This window comes from Nannospalax galili, unplaced genomic scaffold (genome assembly GCF_000622305.1).
Source record: "Nannospalax galili isolate Female #2095 unplaced genomic scaffold, S.galili_v1.0 scaffold115, whole genome shotgun sequence".
Lineage (NCBI taxonomy): Eukaryota > Metazoa > Chordata > Mammalia > Rodentia > Spalacidae > Nannospalax > Nannospalax galili.
In genome coordinates, this window is record NW_008340588.1 from 3,089,668 (window position 1) to 3,099,840 (window position 10,173).

Genomic DNA, 10,173 nt, shown 5'->3' on the forward strand with positions numbered 1-10,173 from the left:
TATATATATGTACATAGTCCGCATGTGTATAAGTACACAGTGTTGTGTAGTGCCCATGGAGGTCAGAAGAGGGTGTCGAATACCCTGGAATTGGAGTTATGGGCAATTGCTAGCCACATGTGGGTGATGGAAATTGAATCCCAGTCCTCTTCAAAACCAGCCAGAGCTCTTAACCATGAAGCCACCTCTCAAACACCATAGTGAGGCTTTCCAAAAGTACAGGTCATGAGATCATGGTGAAAATACTTACATAATTTTAGTAAAGCATAATATTAGAACTTGTATAAAACCCAACAGAAAAAAAGTCCTGAATTTTGGTAAAGGGCTTTTAGAAAGAAAGAGGGATTGGTAGGGAAGGGACAAAGAAAGAAATATGTTGTAGACAATAATCAGAACACATTATATACATGAGTGACATTGTCAAAGAACAAGCTTTAAAAAATGGCAGAACAAAAATATGTGTATAAGTGATTCTTCAAATAAGTAGCAAAACAATGTTTCACTGTTCAAACAACATCACCCGTTCTGTTCTTTCTCCTTATTGAAAGCCATTTGAAGATAGTTAGCTTTCATTATTTTCATTATATGTTTGTTTCTTCTAATATATACTGTTCACATTCGTCTCCTCCTAAAAGCTTATTTCTCCTTATGATTTAAAAAATTAACTGAATTTTTTGATTTTCATACACTATATTTTAATGGTATTTAGACTCCTCCCCTATCCATACTCCATTTTACTGCCTCCCATCCAAATTATTGTACTTTATTATGTGTATACAAGTGCACGCACACATGCGTGTGAGTATGTGTGTGTGTGTGTGTGTGTGTGTGTGTGTGTGTGTGTGTGTGTGTGTAAAATAAGACCTGACTTATAGGGTCTAATTTGTATCCCCAAATATCTTTCAATGTGGGTCTATGCACTGAAGCCTGGTTATCTTACCAAGAGTCACACCCTTGAAAGGGACTCTTTCTGCCCCTCCCGACAGCCAGCATTTGCCAACAGTTCCTCAGAATGAGTTTCGATTTCCTACACACTTCCCATTTCTATGCTGAGATTTTTTTGTCTTGTATGATTTTAAATGACACTTATGTATGCTGTCACCATTGAGGTGAGTTCATATGAATAAATGACCAGCTGTCTTGAAAACTGTTTCCTTGTGGTCATCTGCCACCACTGGATCTTTCCACCCCCCTCTTATATAATGGTCTCTAATCTTTGAGAGGTAGAAGTATAGGTGTCCTACTTACGGATAAACACTCTGAATCACTTATTCCCTGATATTTTGTAAGTTGTGGGTTTCCTCTGTTAATCACCAACTGTATTCTTCTCTGGTGAGAGTTCAGTGATGTATTAACATATGGATATAACAATAAGTCATTAGGAGTCAGTTTAAAACTATATCTATTTAGTAGAAAACTATCATTAGACTCTCTCCAGTGGCCTGTGACTTGTCTAGTTACAGGTTTACAGACCTGATATTAATGTCAGATTTGGGCCTCAACCTATGAATCAGACCTTAAATCCAAATTAGAAAGTGGTTGTTTACTCTAATAATATTCATGCCACTCTTTCATCAATGAGCATATCTTGCCAGGCTAGTTGTACTTCACAGGATTCACAGCTGAATTATTTTTTCCCCTTTGGGTAGCATGCATAGGACCTTCCAACAACAATATGGACGCTACCAGTGGAGATGAGACTTTGAGATAAGTACCAGCTCAATTTATTCTTGTTTGTTCTATGGCTCATGGTTGTACTGTCTTTAGCAATAGGGTCTTACTGTGAAGTTCTTGTGGGTAAACAAGAGTAGGTACAATAACCAATATTCTTTGAGAGTCTGCAGGACCTCTGGCCAAAACATTCAATAGAGGAAGTCCATTCTCAGCATTAATGTTTTGTGTTGTTAGCCTACTATGTCTAGTAGAGGCAATATCCCCCCTTATAAGGTAACTCATGTTAATATCTTTTTATTGTGTATATGCATATACACTATGAAGCTTCTGTAAAATAGAAATTCAATATTGATCTGTAAGCTGATTAGTGATGTCAACTTTCATTTTCAATAAAAGATGGTCCATGGTGTTTCATGAGCTCAAGCAAAATATTTGTTTCTGCTCTGCTATTTACAGAAGAGTCACCCTTAGACTTTCACTGATTGTTTTTTGAGACAGGGTCTTCTTGTAGTCCTATCTGGCCTTACTTGCTGTGTAGACCAGATTGGCTTTGACCCCACAGCAATCTATTTGCCTGTTTCTCCCAAGTGCTGGGATTAAATGTGGAGTCTCCATGCCTGGCGCTGTCACTGATTCTTTACATGATAGGAAATGGCAAAATTAAGAGAAATTCAGACTCAATGAAGTATAACAGAGGGGTAAAAGTTTATGTCCTGATAATCCATCTTTAACAACAAATATTTCTTTATTAATGTGAGCATATGCATTTTTAGTTGTCCCTTGAAACAATAATTGATAGGAAAACGTAAATAACTTAATTTTAGACCGCTTATGCCTGTCCCCGTTCTTGAAGCTGTGATCAACTTCCCAACTTTATTTCCTGCATGAAAAGAGAAAATTGTCAGTTTTTATGAAGATCTAATTTCATACTTTTTTCTTTTTATTTCCACTGTTTAACAAACATTATGAGCCCCTGAGTTGGCTCAGCAGTAGAAGGAGCCAGCCACCAAGCCTGATGGTCGGATGGGACCCGTGTAGTGGAAGGAAAGATTAACTCTCATAAGTTTCCTTCTGAACTGCACACATGTTCCACTGAATGTGCATATTGGACACACACACACACACACACACACACAAACACACACACACCCACATGCAAACATATGAGTTGTGTCATTGTTGAATAATTGTTAGGACATCAAACATTCTTTCAGGTCTATATTTGTGAGCTAACTTTATTTTTCCTACACTTTATTAATCAAACAAAGAAAAGAATAACAATTTCAAAGAATAATTTATGTATGTATACAATACACTTCCATTATCTCTTTTTCTTTTTTTCATATTTTAAATATTTTTTTTATTTTTCTTAATTTTGTTTGTTAGTGAACTCTGGTTGTGCAATGCCCACGGAAGCCAAAAGAGGGCACCAAATCCCCTGGAACTTGAGTTATGGGTGGTTGTCAGCCACAATGTGGGTGCTGGGAATTGAACCCTGGACATCTGCAAGAGCAGACAGTACTTTTAACAACTGAGACATCTTTCTATCCTTTTCTGTTTTAGTTTTTATAAATGATTTAAATTAGAATAAACAATAATAGTTTTCTCATGACATTTTCATATATGTGTGCCATTATATTTTGCTACAAATTGTCCCTCCTTTCTGAATAACCTCTTGTCTTTCCTTGACTGGATCTGACTAGTTCTGTTTTCTTCCCCAGTTAGTCTCAACTTTATTCATATTTCATATCATACATAATATTTAATTTTTTCATTGTTCCTTAAGATCCTCTCTCTCCTCTCATGATCTAATTTCTAGCCCCCCCATAGACTTTTAAATTTAGTTTATACAGAGATGGAAAGCAGAATTTGGTTTTATAGGTATGGCTTTTTTCACTTAGTGATGATTGTCACTCACATCATTTTTCCTGTAAATATTATAATTTCATTTTTTCTTTATGGCAGAAAAACTCCATTATGTTTATTAACATTTTCTTTATCTCTCAGATGTCAAAAGAAATACAAATACTTAATCAATACTTGAAAAAATATTGAAGATCCTTTTCAGTCAGAGAAAGGCAAATCAAGACTGCTTTGAGATTGTATCTACCTATGTAATAATGGTTATGACTGAAAGCAAAGAACTCCTGATGGCAAAGATGAGGGGGAAAGTAAGCTTTACTCACTGTGGTAGGCATATAATCTAGTGTAGGACTAGGGGGATCAATATGGGTGTTTCTTTTAAAAAATTAAAAAAACAAAAAAACAAAAAACTCCTCAAACTAGAACATAAGACCCACCATTTATACCACTCTTGGATATAAATCCAAAGGCCTCTGAATTAAAATACTGCTGAGACACTTGCACAACTAGAGTTATTGTTGCACAATTCAACACAGCCAGTAAACAAAACCAGTCAAGACCATGATGTCAATGAAGATAAGTAAAATATGGTATATTAATTTTATTTTTATTCACTAACTGACTAAAATATTTTCCATAACTTCTTTTCTAAGTAAAGCTGGGAGTTATTTTTTCATGGATATGCGGGTTATTGGTTATTATTGAAAACAGTAATTCTAAAGAATAGACTATTCCTCGTTTCCAGAAGAAACATACTTAGCAATATAAAATATTTTCTACCAGCAGTTGTATGTTTGATTGCTCCAAAGTCAGGGAAATATGAAGTTTTCAGATTAATACTAAAAGGAAATTACTGACAGAGAAGGAGTTATCACAGCTTTCTCATTAGTGAGGGAACAAATGCAATTGTCCAGGTGTTTCAGCAGAGCAAATATTGGAAGAAAGAAATTGCTTCTTCTTAGTTGAACTATTGCTCTGTCCAAACTCTCCAAGGTAACATTAACCTCGAACTGTCACAGAGTGCTGCTTGTAAAGCTTAAATAGGCTTAATCAAGATTTTTTCTTGTATGAATATTTTGTTGATGACCAAGGTATTCAGAACAAATCCACTTGTTCTTTGAAAGCAGATAGCAAGGAATAAAGTAAAATACATAAAATACATAAAAATGTTCAAAACATAATCCTTTCAGTGTTATTTTAATAGTGAATATGAATCTTGCTCCACAATATCAAATATCAATTGACTATGGCAGTAAATATGTAGTAAAACTGTCATGCAATGACAGGTATTTTAAGATACTAAGCCAAAGAACATTAGTAATGCAATAAAATTATTTAATGATACTTCAAAATGTTAAATTTGAATTTCCAGCTATTATTTTCAAAAACAATGTACAGGTAAGAATATAAGGACACATGGATTAATTAAAGATAATTTTTAAATTTGAATATTACAGTTAATTTTTTAATACAGTGACTTTGAATATTTGTTCATATTAATTAAAAAATAGGAAATACAAGTCAATAATAAAATTTCCTCTTTTTGTTATGTTCAGTTTTAAAGATAACGAAAACTTCACTTAAACTTTACAAACATATTAATATTCGTTGATAAAATTTCCTTCAACTGTGTTATAAACCTATTTTATTAGTTATTTTCTGTTGCTGTGATAAAATACTGTGACCAAGAAAATAACAGAAAGAAGAGTCTGTTTAACTTGTGAATGGTTCTAAATAGATTGCAGCCTGTCATGCCACGGAGGCATGGTGATAGGAGGTGGCTGGAGGAGAAGGCAGATCACTCACATCTTGAAGCAGGAACAGGAAGCAGACAGCAACTGAAAACTCAGGAAGTCTTAAGTTCTCTCAAAGTCTGCCCCAACTGACCTGCTTTCTCCAGTAAGGACACACCTTCTAATACCTCTAAAAACACCCCTACCAACTTGCAATGAAATATCCAAATAGATGGAGCCTATGGAGGACATTCTCATTCAAACCAATATACCTATGAAATATGTTAAAAGTTTTTCATTTTTGAAAATGTATATCATACATAAAATTAAGAAATTCATATATTGGAGAGTGGCTGGACCAGGCCTACACTTGGTACTGAGCTTCCCCAAATTGTGCTGTGCCCAATCCCCTACACTGGGACCATATGTGGCCCTGACCACTCCATCAGGGCTAGATTTCTCTGACCTACAGTAGTGGCTGAGACCTTAGAAGATGGTCTGAGAATCCCTAAATAAGATCTTCCCATAATAAACTTCCCAAATTATGCTGTGGCTAGAAGGAAACCTAAATGTACCTGACTGGAGCCTGACTTGGGCCTCTGTGGGAGTTACTGAGTAGCTGAACTGAAGACACAATATAAAATCTGAGAGAACCCGAAACCTAGACTAATCAGGTTTACATACCCAAAAAGAAAACAACCAAGGCACATCAATATTACAAAAAGAAGCAGACTTAAACTAAACAAAGTAAGGCATTATTTTCATATTAAAATCACCAAAAAAAGAAATCCACAGGCCAAATTCAAAACTGATCACACAGGCAGCAGACCTCTGTCAGATCAAGGCCAGCCTGGGGTTTATAGCTAGTTCCAGGACAATTGAGATGACAAGGAGACCCTTTCTCAAAAAGACAGACAGAAAGAAAGAAAGAAAGAAAGAAAGAAAGAAAGAAAGAGAAAGAAAGAGAAAGAGAAAGAAAAAGAAAGAAAGAAAGAAAGAAAGAAGAAAGAAAGAAAGAAAAAGAAAGGAAAATATCACAATGGAAAAATAACAATATAGAAAACCAAAATAGTATGTGCCCACCAAACTCCACCACTCCTATAGAAGAATTCTACAAGGAGAATCCCCAAGAGATAACCAGGGATACATAATTATAAAGAACAATAAAAAACATGATCAAAGAATTCAATTAATTTAAAGAACACACAAATAAACAAATCAAAGAACTAAAAGAAGATAGGAATAAACTTCTGACAAAACTCACAAAAGAGATAGAAATCTTGACGAAAACTCAGGCTGAAAAAAAGAAGGAATTGAAAACTCAATAAGCCAATTTGAAGCAACAGGAGAAATTCTCACTGATAGAATGAATGAGATGGAAAAATAAATATCAAGACTAGATGATAAAGTTGAAGAATTGGACCACTCAAGCAAAGAAATTTTTAAAAAACACTGGAATGGAATATGCAGGAGATGTGGGACTCCATTAAAAGACCAAATCTAAGTGTCAAGGGCTTAGAGGAAAGAGAATTTCAGTTTAATGTATTTGACCAGATCATAAACAGGATTGTAGAAGAGAATTTCCCCAAATTAAGGAAAGACATGCCCATACAAATACAAGAAGAACAACAAATCTAACAGCTGGTTATTTGAAAAGGTAAAAAAGTTAGACAGACCCTTAGCCCTGTTAGCAAAAAGAAAGAACGAGAAAATCCAAATCAAGAAAATCAGAAATGAAAGGGGAAACATCAAATCAGATACCAAAATAGTGCAGTAAATTATAAGGGAATGTTTTTAAAAGCTAAACTTAATTAAATTTGAAAACCTAAAAGAAATGGATTCATAGCTAAAATCATGGGAAAAACATAAGCTAAACCAAGAAGAGATCAACAGTTTAAACAGATCCATAACATATAAGAAAATTGAAACAGAAATAGAAACCACTCAACTAAATAAATTCCAGGCCCAAATCGATTTAGAACAGAATTCTGCCAGACATTTAAAGAAGATCTGCAACCAATAGTACTTAAATTATTCTAAAATCTAGGAACAGAGGAAGAACACCCTAATTGGAAAGGATGTGGAGAAAGGGGAGATGCTTATTCATTGCTGATGGGATTGCAAACTCGTGCAACCCCTATGGAAAAGTATTGATATAAAAGTAAAAATGAACCTACCATATGACCCAGTTATACCACTCCTCTGTATATACTCCAAAGACTCATCCTATTGCAGAGATACTTGATGTTTGTTGCTGTTCTTGTCACAATAGCTAAGAGATGGAAACAACCTAAGTGAACCTCAACTGATGTATGGTTAAAGAAAATATGGTACATTTGCACAGTGGAATTTTACTCAGTGGTGAAGAAAGATGAAACAATGAAATTTGTGGGTAAATGGATGGATCTAGAAACTGTTATACTAACTGAAGTAACACAGACTCAGGAAAACAAGAGACATATGTTCTCCATCATTTGTGGATCCTCACATCAAATTCTTATATGGAGTTCATATCCTGATGTAACTCCAGGAACCAGGAAAATGAAAGGGAATCAGGGAGGTAAATGGAAATAAGGAACCCAAGAGACAGGTGTTACTAAGGGATAAATGTGCAAAAACGGGTAGTTAAATGGGAAGAGAAGGAGGGCTATACAAGGGAATAAAGGGAAAGAAGGAGCTCAAGATCCACCTGTGGATAAGGGACCATTGCAGAAGAAGAAATAGAAAGATTTTTAGAGCCAGGGCTGTTTATGAACACAGAGACATGAGGGCCTCCCCTTAACCCCCACCCCCAGATCTCATGCATCCTGTTATATATGTTAAGTACTATCTGGTCAATCATTTGTACCCATTCCATGGTGTGAGTTCATCTACTGGGGTCTAGTCAGCCTATCTAGAGATCTTAAGGATGATCTGCTCTCCCTCACCCAGCAGTAATCAATTACGAATAGTACTTAGTCTAGGGCAGGGTGCACGACTGTTTCTCTCACTCTGTGCTGGACCTGTCTGATGGAGTCAGCGTGGGTCTTGTGCACACTACCATTGCCGCAAGTTCATAAAAGACAATTTCCAGTGACCTGAAAGCCTCTGTTTCCCTATGTTCATGAACCAATCCCAGCACTTACAATCTTTTTGCCCCCTCTTCTACAATGGTCCCTGAGCCATCAGTTGGCAAATTTTAATATAGGAGTTCTATGCAGGTATACACACGTTGTAGTTTCTGATTCTTTAAAACTTGGCCAGTTGTGGCTTTCTATGTGTGTTGCACTCTGTTGTATAAGAAAGCTTTGGTGATGAGAGCTGAGGGATACACAAGTATTCTTTCCACTCCCTGTTCCACTATGTTCCATGAACCTAAAATGTACAGATTCCACTGTAGATGTGTCACTTAGGTTTGTGCATCTCTCAGGCATATACTCTCTGTGTGTGACCAGTTGTGGAACTCTGTAATAGCTTTCAGTTGCTGCAGAAAGAAGCTTCTTTTATGAGTGGTGTATGGTACACTGGTCTGTAAATATAAGGATCCATATTTAGCATGTAGCAAGACATTTCATTTGTCTATAGATATAATAGAGATAGGATTTTATTTAGGATCTATTATGTCTCCAAATGTGTATTTGGCTATATTTTCAGTGCCACTCATGTATTCCCTCCCATTGGGAGGGTTGTAATTAAAATTGGATAGCTGTTAATTATCTCTTAGATAACAGTGCCACTAGAGTAATTTGCTCTCTCATTATGGTTATTAGGAATTGAACTTATTTGTTGTTGATTGTTTCTTTCCCTTAGCAGCTTGTGTAGTATCCTCTAGAACTATGAGACCTATTCTTCAAGGAGAAAGATTCTAGATCAGTTCCAGCTACAATGCTCCAATTCCAGTGTCCAAAGTATGTCCTGACTTCAGCAGTAGGATGTTACCTTCAAGATCTGGCAGATAAACAAGGGTTCTGGCAATAGCCTGTGTTGATTTGGGAGTCTCTTGAACTACTCTAACAACTGGAAGGGAGCTCTCTCTTGTCTGGTACTATGCTTCTTGCCATAGAGCCCCCAGGTATACACATGCATTAATGCTATGACACTTTTTGTGTATTTCTCAGGGGTTCCCAAGCCCACACATATCCCTCTAGAATCCAGTGCCACCCATGTTCCAGTCATCTTAGCTCTCTCTCCCCCTCTCCACCCTTCCTCTTCCCTCCTCAGTTCAGGTGCCCCCCTTTTCTGTACCCTTGCCAGAAAAATCCTGCCTCCTACCATTCCTGCTTTCCTGAGATTCCCTCTCCCCAACTCTCATGATCAATTACATGCTCCCTTCCTCTCACAGTCGAATAACCTCACTTTTCCCATCTCCACCCTGGTAACATCTACTCCCTTTTATGTCCCAGATATTCTATAATCCTCGTTCATATGTCCCTTCACTATCAAACAAATATCCTTTATTTTACTTAGAATGTGTAAGAGTGAGTATAGGTGATTAGTGAAAGTACATTGAATACGTCAAACACTGTCAACCCTGCCGTTTTGTTCAGGATTTAGGGAGGTAACAATAGATACATATTGTAACTTACAGGAATCAAGGAAGTCATAGGTCTATAGTGACTAATTAGTACATACTCATATGTGCATATGTACTTAAATATATATTGTTCTGGATAGCTTAATGTCAACTTGACACACCTGGGTTAAAGGAGCCTCAGTTGGGGAATTGCACCCATTGGACTGACTTGTGGCTATGTCTGTGGGGCATCTTCTTGATTACTGAGTGAGGTGGGAGGGCCCAGGCCATTCTTGGTAATAGTCAGTGTTTTGCCATAGCAATGGAGAACAAAACAAAATACTAATGTGTATATACATATATACATATATATGTATATACATTATATATTATAGTATATATAATAATATA